The sequence below is a fragment of the Sciurus carolinensis genome, chromosome 18, assembly GCF_902686445.1.
Source record: "Sciurus carolinensis chromosome 18, mSciCar1.2, whole genome shotgun sequence".
Taxonomy (NCBI): domain Eukaryota; kingdom Metazoa; phylum Chordata; class Mammalia; order Rodentia; family Sciuridae; genus Sciurus; species Sciurus carolinensis.
Genome location: NC_062230.1, coordinates 23,625,716 through 23,641,561, shown reverse-complemented (window position 1 = coordinate 23,641,561; position 15,846 = coordinate 23,625,716). Strand labels below are relative to the sequence as shown.

General features: G+C 45.3%; 1 long non-coding RNA gene across 1 annotated transcript in view; it reads left to right on the top strand.

The window, feature by feature from the left end:
- The window catches only part of LOC124969777 (uncharacterized), an 84,505-nt gene that overhangs the window by 59,331 nt on the left and 9,328 nt on the right, over nt 1-15,846 (top strand). The gene's annotated exons all lie outside the window — the stretch shown is intronic.

The following is a 15,846-nucleotide window of genomic DNA, read 5'->3' as shown; positions in this document are numbered from 1 at the left end:
AAGTTTACTCTTTACTAAGGGAGGGCAGGTTAACAGAAAACTCCAAGGACCCACATGGACTAATCACAGTGGGCCCTGATACCGGCCTAGTCCCCAGGGACCTTGGGAGTGGCCACTGTATCCTGGAGACTGAGCAGCCTGGATAGGGAGGACCACCTAAGAAGCCCATCTAGGCAGGAACCTAGTGCCCAGAGTCACCAGAAAATGGAAAATAAATGCCGCAACCCCATTCTCCTCCCTCCTCCAATTGCCTTCTGGAACTTTCTATCGGTTAAAACCTATGGGAAGCCAGAGTTGTAAGAGACTGGACCATACACTCAGCCTCCCACGGCGCATTACGTTGGTAGAAAGGAAACAGGCATCAAGTTTTAATAGTTTGAAATGAAAATATTCTTTTATTAATTGTTTTTTTTTTAGTGTTTACAGAACACACTAAGTGCTTCATAAATGCATCATCCAATTGAACCTCCACAACAATCCTTCAAAGTAGTTACTTACGTTCCAGTGGGAAACTGGGGCTCGGGGGGCGTCATGAATTGGCCCGAGGTCACACGGCTCATTTTGGAGGTTCTGAGGCCCTGCGCTCTGAAGCGCCGTGGGGCTTGGCTCTGAGCGCAAGGAGACCAAGGACGAGCCCAACACTTGATCAGACACCGAGGTGCCCCGGACGGTCCTGGAGGCCGGGGCAGACGCTCCTGCAGCTTTCATGCGGTGTGAGGCGGAGGTCAGAAGAGTCGCAGCTCGGCGTCTGGGACATCAGCCAGCCCCCACGGAGGTGGCTGGGTGCCGCGCCCAGAGTGCAGATTTTGGAGGCAAACCACTGAGCTCAAATCCTGGGTCTGTCACCTCCTGTTTGCCGCAAGTTCCTATCTCTCTCCTCAGTTTTCTCATCTGTAAAATGGCGATAATTATATTGTCATCAAAATGATCGTAATGAGGACTTCATAAGTCACGATGTTTGGAGTGCCCCGGGCAGTGACCCCTCTCAGGTATGGTGGGCATTACCGGCGTCAGTGCCGCTCACAGGGAACTCCTGCTTCCCAGCCCCACCTCCCCTCCGAGGGTCTTCACGCATAATCTCTCATTAATTAGAGTCTGTACCCCCCAAACCCAGGCATCTCGCCCAGGCCGCAGCAACCATGAGTGCAGGGCCAGGAAGTAAATATCTTCGGCTCTGCAGACGGTGTATTCCTGTTGCAACGATTCAGTTCTGCCATTGTGGTGCAAAAGCAGCCCCAGAGGAGTCACAGATGAGTGGGCGTGGCTGCGTGTCAATAAAACTTTATTTATGGACACTGAAATTTGAATTTCACGTAATTTCCCCATGTGGTTAAATAGCATTCTTTGATTCTTTCTCAATGATTTTGGACCCACCACTTTTTTTTTTTTTTTTTTTTTTTTTTTTTTTTGCAGTGCTGGGGATTTGAACCCGGGGCCTTGTGCTTGTGAGGCAAACACTCTACCAACCAAGTTATAGCTCTAGCCCTCAGACCCACCTTTTGACCTAGTTATCCTACTCCTCAGTTTATACCCACAGGAATTAAAATTAACATACTACAGTAAGGCAGCCACATCAGTGTTTATAGCAGCTCAGTTCACAATAGCTAGATTGTGGAACCAACCTAGATGTCCTTCAATAGATGAATGGATAAAGAAACTGGGGTATATATACACAATGGAATATTACTCAGCCATAAAGAAGAATAATATCATAGCATTTGCAGATAAATGGATAGTATTGGAGAATATCATGCTAAGTGAAGTAAGCCAATCCCAAAAAACCAAAGGCTGCATATTTTCTCTAATAAGTGGATGATGATATGTAATGGGGGTTGGGGGTGAGAGGAGAATGGAGAAACTTTAGATTACGTAGAGGGAAATGAGAGGGAGGGGAGTATGAAAAATGGTGGAATGAGACAGACACCATGACCCTATGTTCATGTGTGATTACACAAATGGTATGAATCTACATCGTGCACAATCCTAGAAATGAAATGATGTACCCTATTTGTGTACAGTGAATCAAAATGCAGTATGTTAAAAAAAAAGAAAGAAAGAAAGGAAAAAAGAAAAAAAAAAAGAATATTCTTACTGAAAAAAAAATGTGATGTCCATCCTTAATCCCAGGCTATACCAAAACAGGGGGTAGGCCAGTGTTAGCCCTCAGAGTATAGATAGCCAACACTCGGTCTAGTCCCCTGCGGGCGGAATGGGCTCTCCGGCCACGCACATAAACTTGACTTTCTTCTCTTCTTACTCTGAGACAGGTCTGGGAACAAAGCCCACCTTTCCCATTTAGAAATAAATCTCCCCTTCCCCCTGTGTGATCCAGCTTCTGCCTCCTTGCCTGGAGAATTCAGCCCATCTGTCCTCCTTCCACTCCTTCCAAAGAGTCCACCCCTTCCCTCCTCGGGGCTTCCAGGGGGTCTCCCTCTGTCCCAGAAACATCTGTTTGTCCGTAAGCTGCATGATCCCAGGATCCTGTTTGTCTCTTTCCTGATGCACTTCCAGGGCCCAACATAATGCTTAACACACAGTAAGTGCTCCATACATGTACATCCAATTCAATCCCATAACCATCTTTCAAGGTAGAGGCTTTTATTATCAGTGGGGAAACTGAGACTTGGAGATATTCATTAACATACCAAGGGTCATACTGTGTGCAGTGATCTGTTGCCCAAGTCCTCTCAAAGTACCTTAAATATTGGTGCCATTACCTGGTGCGCTTGAGTGAGTCATTTCATCTCTCCTTGCCTCAGTTTCCTCATCAATAAAATGGGTGTAATAATAATTACGAGATCTTCCCTATTGGATTGTTGTCAAGAGTTAAATGAGTTAAATCGATCTAACATAGAAAACATGCCTGGTATACAGCAAGCACAATATAAATGTTAGTCTGCTCATTGTTGTCAGCATTCGACCCCCAGCTGTGAAGGAGCCTGAGAAGACCTTAAGTTGAAGCACAAAATGGTTCCTTGTTTGGGCCTGGGGTGACATTGCCCCTGGGACTCTGCGTGGGCTAGAGTGGCCTTGGGGTCCTTGGAGGACAGGCCACTGGACCTTTGTAGTGAAAGCCAGAACCTGTTAGATGCGGAGATGAGGCCACCCTGGCTTTTTGGGGGTTAAGTCCAACCAGAATGTGTTTATTTTCCCCTGTGTCTGGAAGGGCCTCTCTGGTCTCCATGGCAACGTGATTTCCTGTCCTGGTTTTCCCTTGGAGGAGATACCTGCTGACTGCAGAGGCGCCTGGGCGGAGGCTGGGGTGGAGGCCAGCGCCGTGCTGGCCTCCCCCACACAGGCCAAGCGGCCAGCCTGGCCAGAGGCCATGTCACAAGAGCTTTTGTTTACCCGTCCAGACATCCAACTTAAAGTGACGTCATGGAATCCGGTCCCGAATCCTTGTTACGCCCCATTTTCTTTCTTCCTTTTCAAGGGTTTTGTTTCTTCCTGAGGCTGAGGACAGAGGCTCACACGCAGTCTCAGTTTGCTGAGAGTATTTCTCAATCCTCCTCATCCCTGGCCGCCCTCTGTGTCTGGAAGCTTCACTAATAATTATTCATTCATTCATTTATTCATCCAGTTATCAGTCGTTTGGTTCATTCAACAAACATTTGCATAGCAGATCGACTGCCAAAACAGCTGGAGCTGAGGAAATAGAAACAGACCTGATCTTTCTCTCAAGGAGCCGTGTACCTGGTGGCAGAGGCAGGCTTGTGAAGAACTTAACACTACTCAATGTGATCGATTTCCTTGACAGAGGTCTCTGCCGGGATCGTAGGGGGTCACCACAGAAAGCAAAATCTCTGCTATCTTCCTGCATTCAGATTCCATTCCTAAATCCTGTGGCCTTTGGCAAATCCCACCCTGAGCCTCAGGCTTCTCATCTGTAAAATGGGTATAATGGTGGGCACGGCGTGTGGCCTGGTGGTCTAGTCTGCATTCTGGAGGAGGCAGGACCAGCTGGTTCAGATCTCAGCTCTCCCCCTGAATAGTTCTGTGTCCTTGGGCAAGTAACATCCTGACCATTAAAAGTTTCCTTTTAAACTTTTAGCCTGGCCCAGGGCCCACCTCACAGGGCTGTTTGGGGCTTAAATGAGCAAATACATGGCTCTTGGAACAAGGCTTCTAGATCCATCTATTACTACCACTAACTCAAGGGAACTCAGGATGGCAAAAGAGGGAGATACTGGGTCTCTGGCTCACTGGAGGATGGTTGGCGAGGGACTCCTTAGCAGAGGAGGTAGCTTCTAAATAATTAGCTATTTATATAATTATCTGAATTATCTGGGGTTTTCCATGGCTGCTGTTGTGTATATGGGTGTTTTGTTTTGTTTTGCTTCTTTGCTGTGCTGGGGATCCGACTCAGGTCCCCATGAGTGTTAGGCAAGCGCTCTACCACCGAGCTACATCCCCAACCCTAATTCTCTGATTTTCTCACCCTACTTCCTTGATGATGTCATAGACCATATCTGCCTGGTTGCTCCATCTGACCTCCTAGCAAAGTCCATGGAGTTGGAGATCAGTGAACGTGTGAAGGACCGAAGGATGCAGGCTAACCTCTTTATCGTGGTGTCCAAGATCTTCTACAGTTTAAGACTCTCTTGGTCTCAGTTCTGGAAATTCTCCCTGACCTGAGCACCCCAGGTTATAAGACTCTCAGGAAGCAATGCCTTGATAGGTTCTTCCGCTTTCTTAGATCTTCCTTGTTTCCTTCCTCATCGGGTGAGACCCCACTGACTCATTGATTCGAGTTCCTTCCAATGAACAGTTGTGGTACTGGTTGAAGGAATGTGTGCGGGATGCTGTGAGGTCCAGTGTGAAGGGCATACTGTCATCTCTTCAGTGACCTTTCCACCTCTTCTCCACCATTCTGGAGCCTCTGGAAGCATTGATCATCAGCTCTGGGAAAGCAGGAAAAAAGTGGATCCAGATGGATAAATGCCAATTATATTTCATGCTCTGTGTTGGAGATTGATTCAGAAATGCAGACCTGGATCAGAGATAGAGATGCGTTTAAGAATGGGAAATGACCCAAGTCAGTCTCGCAAAGCCCAGGGGGAAGTTAGTGACCTTGAAGACACAGCCTCACCATGCACTGGTCTCTCTTCTAGACATTGTCCAGCGAGACCAGCACAGTCGATTCACTCTCTCTGTGAGCCTCTGAGTGACACTTGTGTTGGACTAAGGCAAGGCAAGTTGATCCAGAGTCTCTGGATCAGGTCAGACTTGAAGTTGACTCTGTAGCTGGACTCTTTATGGGATTCAGTGACTTTCTACGTGGTTTGAGCTCAATGGAGGATATATTTCTGATTTTTAAAAATTGCCAGGAATAGGGCTGGGGATGTGGCTCAGTGGTAGAGCACTTGCCTACCGTGTATGAGGCCCTGGGTTGAATCTCCTGTACCACACACACAAAAATTTACCAAAAATATCCAAACTGGTATAAACATGTACCCTGGCTGGAGGGTTGGCATCCAAGCAGGTCTTAGAGAGATCAGCTATCAAGAGACCACACGTTCTTCCAGAGTGACAAGGACCAGCGACAATACCATGAAGAGCGCCCCCTGGTGGCAGTGAAGAAGGTAGACAGGATTTGAGCCAAGAGGCAGGTCCAAGCTACAGGTAGATGTCTGGAGTGAACGTGGATCAAGGACATGTGACTGAAGGAGACACTGAGACTGGAAGCTACAGCAAACATTGACCAGGATTCTTCCCCCGAACTCCAAGTGTCCTTTGTCAGTTCCCATACAGTCCTGGAGAAAATTTAGGAATTATCCACTCATTCATTCATTTGATGCATTTGTGTTGAGCTCTTATACACCAGCACTGGATTAGCTGCTGGGCATACCGCAGTAAACAACGCTGCTGCATTGCATCTCAGTGGAGAGAGAACAAAATGGATACGTACACACATACCGTCAGTTAGATGGTGATACGTGCTGTGAAGAAAACATTTTAAAAGACAAATGAATAGGAAGTATCGGGGAAGGGAAATTATTTAGCCAGAAGTTCTCAATCCATGGTCTTCAAAAGGGGGATTTTTTTTTTTAATCCTCAACAAAAAGCCTCAATTTGGGAGGCTGAGATAGAAGGATTGTGAGTTCAAAGTCAGCCTCAGCAAAAGCAAGGTGCTAAGCAACTCAGTGAGACTCTGTCTCTAAATATAATAAATGTGACTCAGTGGTCAAGTGACCCTGAGTTTAGTCCCCAGTACCAAAAAGAAAAAGCTTCAATGGGCAGGTGAGAGGTGAGGTGGCGGCACGCCTATAATCCCAGCGGCTCAGGAGGCTGATGCAGGAGGATCGCAAGTTCAAAACCAGCTTAAGTAACTTAGCAAGACCCTGTTTCTAAATAAAAATACAAAAAAAGAACTAGAGATTGTGGCTCAGCAGTTAAGTGCCCCTGAGTTCAATCCCTGGTTCCAAATAAAATAAAATAAAACAGCTTCAATGGATAGTATCTTTCTATATCCTGCCACAGGCCTGGGGACACAGAAATCGTAACTATTTTGATAAAATAACCCTAAGATTCACCAAGTGCCTACTATATGAAAACCCAAAGTAGTGTTCTGATCTCTATTCACAAATATTCTCTTACTTAATCTGCAACGTATAGATGAGGGAGGTAAAAGCTAGCAGGGTAAAATGAGCTACCCAAAAAGGCAAAGGGGCAGTCACTCAGAACCCACAGCCATTCCACAGCTAGTCCTTTGCTCTGTATTTTTGCTGTTGAAAGTTAACTTAGTAGGGTTACTCCTCTTAACTCCACCTTCCTTCGTGTTTCTTGACAACTACATCAGTCATGTTAGATAAGACAACTAAAGAGAAAATGAATTCCTTTAAAAGCTTTGTTCGGTTAGATAAATGAAATCTTTCAAACGTGCTCCATGAGAGGAAATCTGAAGGTGTTGGAGGGTAAGAGAGTGCAGTCTGCTCAGGACATCTGGCTGCCCTTTCCGTCGAGATTCCTGATCACCTCTCACCCCGTTGTCCACCTGTCTCCCCTCTTTTATTCCAAGTGGTTCTGCCCAGAGTTTGTTGGGAGCTGGAGTAGACCCAGAAAGGTGAAGGTCTTTGGTATTCAACCAGGTTTTAGAGGGGACTCCCTGAGTCTCATTCAAAAGCAACCATGTAGTTATCAAAACCCCATGTTGGACACCCAAGACTCAAAAAGCAAAGGTCGCTCTTTGGACACTCTCATTTGGGGCCGCTTGGCTGTTTTCCCATTCAATTTTCCTTTTTTTTTCAATTTTAAGTTAACTTGTTAGAAACTTATTTCATTGGCACACCTAATATGTGAATATTTTTTAAAAAAATAATAACAAACAAGGTTAAAATTCCCTTTTAATTATTGCCACCAATTCTGAGTTTCTCTTTTTGATTCCTGCTCAGTGAGTCTGGAGTGTATCCTTTCAGATGTTTTCCTAAATGTTTCCTTTCTCTATAGAATCTACATATGATTTCAACCTACATGCTTGATGTTTTTTTAAAAAAAACGGTGTTGTTCTACTATGTGTGTAATTCTAAAATTTACATACTTAGTTTAGGAGGTGATCAACCCCTAGATGTCCAGGACCTCACCAGGAACTGTTCTTACTGAAAACCCAGGGAGGAAAACTAATATTTGTCATGGGTGAGTAGGTGCCAGACATTGTACTTTAGAGGTCTCAAATTTGAGCCAAAGCTTCAGTTACCTTATGGTAAAGGGTAACACATTCCCAACTAGAGTCTATTTTAAATAACAACACTATAAAAATAAACACACTTATACAATGGCAATATCATTTACTGAGATATTAATTATTATTTTTTCCCTCCCTTACCTTAAGAAGAAAACCAGACTTTGTGTTTTCTCACCAAAGGGATTCAAGTAACGTGGCGGAACGTGAAAGTCGGCCCTAGGCAACCCTTATTTCTGGCTTTGTTTTTCCTGATATTATTTATTGTGAAACATATTAGAGCAAGTGTCTCTGGTGGAGGACAGGCAGAGGTCTAGCCAGGTGCTGTGGGACACGTCTGTCATCCCATTGACTCGGAGGCTGAGGCAGGAGGGTCACAAGTTCAAAGGCAGCCTCAGCCATTTATCAAGACCCTGTCTCTAAATAAAAAATAAAAAGGGCTGGGGATGTGGCTCAGTGGTTAAGTGCCTCTGGGTCCTAGGTTGAATCCCAAGTGTGGGTGGGGCAGGTAGGACTGGAAGTGGGCCAGAGGATAGTAGCTCCCACAAGATGGGAGGACCTGTGTCCCACCTCTTACAACACCCTGGGAAGGGCTCATGAGGAAGTGGCCTCAGGGCAGATATTTGGACCATGACCTGGGGTTCCCAGCTTAGCCAAGGTCCCTGTGTCCATGGTGGGTACAATAACAACCAAGCCACCTACCTTCCAAAACCCAGCTCAGGGACACGGTGATTCCCAACTGCAGTGATCAATTACGAACCCCAAGAGCTCTCCCAGGATCATTGCCCACTAATGGCTGAGCTGTAACTTCCAGCACGCCCCACGGCTTTAATCTTATTAAGGCGCACGTGTGCGCACACAAACACATGCAATGTCACATTCCTTGCTTCTGAATGTGCTGGACACTGTGCGAAGTATTGCACAAATGCCATCTCATTTAATCCCCTTGGATCCCTGGATCAAGCAGATGGTGGAAGGGGAATTCAACACAAAGTGCCTGATTCTTAAACCACACGCCATTGTAACAGGGGGTCACTTGATGCTTTGACTATATCCCTTGTCGCTTTGAAACTTTAATGGTTTCTTCTTTTCCCAACCTCTTCCCTGACCTTCTCCCTGATCTTTTCCCTAACCTTCTCCTCCCTGATGTTCTCCTTCCTGATCTCTCCTCCCTAATCTCATTTTCTCTGAGTCACCTCTTTAAAAGCCCCCTGTTCCTGCTGATGGGCAGAATCACAACCTCCGGGACAGGAGTCCCCTGTGTTTCTCCTTGCTAGCAAAGCAATAAACCTTCTTTTTCCTTTTTCTCAAAACCGTGTCCTCATAATTGGATTGGCATTGGGGACGAGGACCAAGCAACACCACCATCCCAAGTCACGGCGCCTACCTGTACACAATGCAAGTCACAGAAGCCCAATGCAAACTCACTTAAGTAAGAACATTTATTACATAGCAAAACTAAATGGTTCAAGCAAGGTTTCTGTAGGTCACAGATGTTGTGACCTTTTTCTTTCTCTATTTCTTCTCACAGTTGGCTGTGTTTTCCATTGAATTCACTCCTTGTAATTTCAAGAGAGCTTCCAGAAGCATCTGCAGCTATGGTTTCCTTGTAGATGGACTTTCACCCTGGAAAAGCAAGATTGCTTCTCCATATTTCAAGCAAAAGCAGTAGATGGAATCTTTTTAGCCCTGGTGATTGACTTGGCCATGTCACCACCCCTGAGCCAATCACTTGTTGCCGAGGTAGAAGGCGTGCGCTGATTGGTTCAGGCTCAGTCATAGACTCCGCCTTCTTGAGCCTGGTATTAATCAGTTTCGCCCTGACTTCTGGCTGGGAGGGAAGGTGGGAGATTCTCCCTTAAGGCAGGATGGCTCTGCTGTTGCCTCAAGAAGAGGAACAGCTGGAGGCGGGGAGGGAAGATTTGCACAGCTCTCTTACTGCTGTCCCGTATTAATCAGTTTCGCCCTGACTTCTGGCTGGGAGGGAAGGTGGGAGATTCTCTCTTAAGGCAGGATGGCTCTGCTGTTGCCTCAAGAAGAGGAACAGCTGGAGGCGGGGAGGGAAGATTTGCACAGCTCTCTTACTGCTGTCCCGTATGGGAGTCTGGGAAGCTTCCTGGAAAGAATTCATTCGAAAATTATTTGTTCAGGGCTAGGGCTGTAGCTCAGTGGTAGAGCTCTTGCCTAGCACGGGTGAGGCACTGGGTTCCATCCTCAGCACCACATAAAAATAAATAAATGAAATAAAGGTATTGTGTCCATCTACAACTAAAAATATATGTATTTTTAAAAGTATTTGTTCAGTCAGAATTGGGGGTTGTTCTGAGACCAGCCCCCTGGACACAAATCTGAGCCCCAGAGGCAGGGAGATGCCATTTTACCAACCCCATAATCTTTTCAGAGAAGCAAGAGGTAGTGTGTGCATGATCTGGGCACAGACTGTGGCTGATACTAATAATCGCTTATATCACATCGTTCATCTCATTCTTCTCATTCTTCTCCCTTTTGTTTTGGGAACACACCCTCTTGCTAATGGTTGTAACCAGAGCTTTGCTAGAAGTATCTGGAATACCTTTTACTTTCAGATTAAGGGCACCCTCAGAACTGGCTCACACCTTTACCCTTCTTTCTGCTTTGGTCTCAGACTTGATGGCTGGAGCTGAAGCATTCGTTTTGTGGCCAAGAGACTCACGGAGATATAGGCCCTGCCAACATCAAAATGCCGAAGCATGGTAGACACTACCTACTTCTGGTTATCTTTTGAGTCCTTTCTAATCTTTGGATTCCTTAATTCCATGTTTATTTCTCTTTTTGCCTCAGTACACAGATTTGTGGGAAAAACAAATCCTTATTGTTTAGGCGTTTTTTAAGTGAAGTGTGGTCCATAGCCCTCCAACATCAGCATCACCTGGAAGCTCGTTGGAAATGCAGTTTTAGGCCCTCCGCAGATTTCAAATCAGAATGCACAGGATCCTCAGTGGATTCACAGGCACATTTAAGTATGAGAAGCCGTGGTTTTAATCATCGTGGGAGTGTAGAGGAACACACTCTGAGAGACAGAGGTTGCCTGGACCCCATAAGTTCAGATTAAGTAATGTTTTGAACATCAACATTTCAGCTGGAGTGAAAGGGAAGGAAATGATCAGGCAGCCAGGAGTAGTGCCTGCAGCATTCGTGAGCTATTTGTTAAATTCTTATATGATATTTACTGTCCCGGGCACTGTGGCCAGCACCGTGCAAATAGCTTGTTTAATCTGCACCGTTATGAATCATTCCATGGGTGAGTCAACGGAAGTATAGGTGGGGGAAGTGAGAACAGATCAGAACCCATGCTGTCTGTTTCCACTCCTTCTCAGGTTCCACCTAGTCTTTGGGGAGAATTTTAAGGAGACCAGAAGTCCACAGAGAGGATTTAGGGTGCGTAAGTGTCTTTCATGTTTCTGATTTTACCCCCGAGTCAATGGAGTTTGGGAAACACAGGCTAAACATTCATGATCTCACTTAACCTTCGGAAATTCATTCCGTCAACATACTTGAGCACTTGGCATGTGCTCATAGCCCAGGAACCAGGCAAGACAAGATCCCCACAATGGCAAGCAAGATTCCACGTCAGGCCGGCCGTGGTGGCCCACGCCTGAGAATCGCCAGTTCAAAGCCAGCCTCAGAACTTAGCAAGGCCCTAAGCAACTCAGTGAGACCTTGTCTCTAAATATTTAAAAAGGGCTGGAGATGTGGCTCAGTGACTAAGCACCCTGGGTTAAATCCCTGGAACCAAAAAACAAAACAAAACAAAAGAAAAAAACCCCAACAACAACAACAAGAGAGCCTACCTGTGTCTGCACAGACTTAGTGGGGCGTCAGGTGAAGAGTTCTGGAGTCGTGGGCGAATCCTATGAAGGGGATTCCGGGCAGCGTTATGGGAGCACGGAAGAGGAATACTTAATCCAGGAAGGCTTCTGGGAGGAAGAAAAACGTCAAATGACACCTGGAACAAGAATTTATTATTTGGGTACTGGATTGCCAGGGTCCTGTGCACGCTCGGCCGGCGCTGTACCACTGAGCCACACGTCCAACCCTGAGCGTCGGGCAAGAAAGCACTCCGTTAGATGGCCGTGGGTTCGATTTCTTCGCTAGCCAACCTTGAGGGGTGGGTTTTGCGAATCCCCATTCTGCAGATGTGGAAACTGAGGCCCCGAGAAGCTAAGCAGGGTTCCAGATGCTAGTGTTACGGAAACGGGTTCGAAGTCTCGACCTCCAGGCGGAAGACTATGTTCCTACTACTGCCTGTCACCCTGCGCCTTCAGAACCAGGAAGCCATGCTTCAGGGACTTGGCGCAGCAGGCACCCCGGGGTCTGGAAAGAGCAGGAGTCCACAGGTGCCTCAGAGACCCCCTGCCCTCTCCACTTTCTCTCGCTGCACCCTGAAGCCCGGGAGGGCTGCAGATCTGCAGGGCAGAGGTGGCCATGCTCCATAACTAGTATCCAGGCCGGCGGGGCTCTGCCTGGCTGGCTGGCCTTCGCCAATGAGCTGTTGCCTCAGGAAATGTCCCACAGATGTGTTTCCACCCCTGATCCCTGACCTCATACCCGCTGGACATTCTCCATATTAACCAACATGCTAGACATCTTTCTCTCGTTTCTTGAACAAACTACTGATCTCCCCCATCCCATGTGCTCCCTCGGCTGACTAAGTGATTGACGCACGATCAGAAAGATTTCTCTCTGCTCTTTGGATTTGTCACTGACCCCATGCAACAAAACTGCCAAATGCGCTCTGCTCATCCCAGGCTGAATTAATGAAAGCATATGGTGCAGAACCAGGGAGGTGGACTTGGGTCAGCCTTACCATGGAAGAACATTCAGTTCTGGGAGGAAGGTTGCCAAGAGGCAGTAAGTTCAGAGGAGGCTGTCCAGAGAGGAGAAGTCTCCGAGCCAAAGCGCATGAGTAACATTGAGAGAATTGGGTTTGTCTGGCCTGAAGCAGAGATGACTCAGGAGGAGATTGCTCCCAAATGCAGCCTCGTGGGACTGCTGGGGAAACTTCAGAATTATTCCTCTGCTGGAAGCTGGGCTGCTGCGCTCCTGAGCCCCTCTGTGTTCCCATCCTTGACCGCTCACCGACTCTTCCAACTTTCTCCTCTTCTTAACCCATGGCCCACTATCTCTGTTCTTATTTGCACACATGATTTTGCTTTCCTTCTAGAGAAAATGAAGCCAGTAAGGAAAAAACTTCTTTGCGTCATTAATTAATTATTATCTGAAACCTATCATCTCCTCTATCCTTCTGGTCATATGGAAGGGAGACTGGACTCTCTTTTTTGGTACTGGGATTGAACCCAGGGTCAATTTACCAATGAACCACAACCCCAGCCCTTTTTATTATTTGTTTTGAGCCGGGGCCTCGCTGTGTTACTTAGGTTCTTGCTAAATTGCTGAGGCTGACCTCCAACTTGCTATCCTCCTGCCTCAGCCTCCCTTATCACTGGGATTATAGGCATGAACCACTGCACCTGGCTGATAACTGGGCTCCTCCCTCCTGTCCTTTGGAGCCCATCCATTAACTTTGCTCCTATTTCTTCAACGTTTCTCCCACACTGCTAGTCCTTTCTCCTTATCCTACAAGGAAGCTCAAATATTTTCCATCCCCATTAATAAGACTCCCACAATCCCCACTGATTGCTTCCTTTCCTATATTCTTATGCCAGCAAATGTTATTATTTCTCTTCTCTTCCAAGTTTCGTACATAAACCCTGTCAAATCTTTCAAACCATATCAGAGTATGCCAGTGCTACTTAAACTACTGCAGAAAATTCTATTTGACTCTATTAAATTGTCACTTTTGGTAATGGCTTTATTGAGATATAATTTACACATCCTAAAAATTCACTCATATGAAGTGTGTTACAATCAAGTGGGTTTTAGTATATTCACAGGGTTCTACAACGATCACCACCATCAGTTCTAGAACATTTTTCTCACCACCCAAAGAACCCCATATCCTTTAAGTATCACCAACACATCTGTCAATCTGCTACCCCATCCCTAAACAATGACTAACTTGCTGGGCACAGTGGTGCATGCCTGTAATCCCAGCGGTTCGGGAGGCTGAGGCAGGAGGATCAAAAATTCCAAAGTCAGGGCTAGGGAGATAGCTCAGTTGGTAGAGTGCTTGCCTCGTAAGCACAAGGCCCTGGGTTCAATCCCCAGCACCACAAAAAAAAAAAAAAAAAAAAAAAAAATTCAAAGCCAGCTTCAGCAAAAGCAAGGCCCTAAGCAACCCAGTGAGACCCTATCTCAAAATAAAATACAAAAAAGGGCTGGAGATGTGGTTCAGTGGTTAAATAACCCTGGGTTCAATTCTCAGTGCCAAAAAAAAGAGACTTAAGTTTTTGCCTCAATGAATTTGCTATTCTGGACATTTCATATCACTGGAATCCAATAATAATATGTGATCTTTTGTGTCTGGATTCTTTCACTTGGCATGATATTTTCAAGGTACATTTATGATATAACATGCATTAATACTTCATTCCTTTTAATGCTAAATAATAATATCCCATTGAAAGAATAGGCTACATATTATTTATGCATTTTTCAGTTGATGGGCATTTGAGTTATTTCTGCCTTTTAATTTTGTACACGTTTTTGTGGGGGCATATGTTTTCACTTCTCCGGATGTGTACGTAGAAGTGGAGTTGGTAGGTCATATGGGCAATACATTTTTGACTTTTTGAGGAACTGCCAGACTGTTTTCCAATGACTACACCACTTTTCCTTCCCATCAGCCGTGTATGGAAATTCCAATTTACCCCCGTTCTCGCCTGCACTTGTTAATAGCTGTCTTCATTTTGTTACAACCATCCTAGTGGGTGTGAAGTGATATCTCCATGGCTTCCATTTGCATTCCTGTGATGACTCATGGTTTGAGCATCTTTTTCATGTGCTTATTGGATATTTGCAGAATCTTCCTTGGAGAAATGGTTATACAGATCCATTGTACATTTTTTGAATTTGGAATCTATGTCTTTTATTATTGTAGAGTTCTTTATTTTCTAGATACAAACAGTAGACTTGCAAATGTTTTCACCCATTAAATGTGTTGCTTTTTCGTATTTCCTTTGAATGCCCCAAATTGATGTTCATGGTGCCCAACTTATCTTTTGATTGTTTATCTATTTTATCATGGCTTTATGATGCCCAATTTATCTTTTTTATCTATTTTATTTTATTTTTTATTATTTTTATTGTGTTTCTACTCTGGGTGTCATAGCTACAAAATCATTGCCAAATCCAAGATCATGAAGATTTACTCCTGTGTTTTCTGCTAAGAGCTTTGCCGTTAAAGCTCATCCACTTAGGTCTTGCTAGGTCTTGAGGTCATGGCTGTAGATGGCATCCGGCGGGAGCCACACTGCATGCTTTGCATCCGGGTACTCTGTTGCTCCAGCACCTTTTGTTGATAAGCCCATTCCTTCCCACTGAGCTGTTTGCCTATACTTATTGCAGATCAGTTGGTGGTGAATGTGAAGATTTCACTGTGGATCCCCAACTCTATTCCTTTGATCTGTATGTCTATGCTTATGCAGTCTCAGACCCCTTAATTACCGTGCCTTAGAGTGACTTCTGAAATTGAAGAGCACCAATCCTCCAAAAAAAATTTTTTTTAATCCTCCAAACTTGGTGGTTGTTTTGCCCTGATGGACATTGAACCCAAGGCTCTGTGCCTGCTAGACAAGGGTCCCACCACAGCCCTAGACCCCCCAAGCTCAACTTGACTCTTTTTCAAGATGGTTTTGGCAATTCTGGATCCATGGCATTTTTTACATAAATTTTGAGATTAGCTTGTCAACTTCTTTTTTTTCCCCCCATCATTTAAAAAATTTGTTCTTTTTAGCTATACGTGACCGTAGAGTGCATTTTGACACATTATACATAGATGGAGTATAAACTGTGCTAACTCAGACTGTCAATTTCCACAAGAAATCCAGTTGGGATTCCCATACAGATTGAGTTGAATCTCTCCGTCCACTTGGGGAATCTGCCATCTTAACAGTATGAAGTTTTTGGATCCCTGGGCACAGATGTCCTTCCCTTTATTTATAACTTATGAAACTGGCATCTTTGTAATGTCCAAAACACCAGACTCTTGTCCTGATTTGGTGTGATTC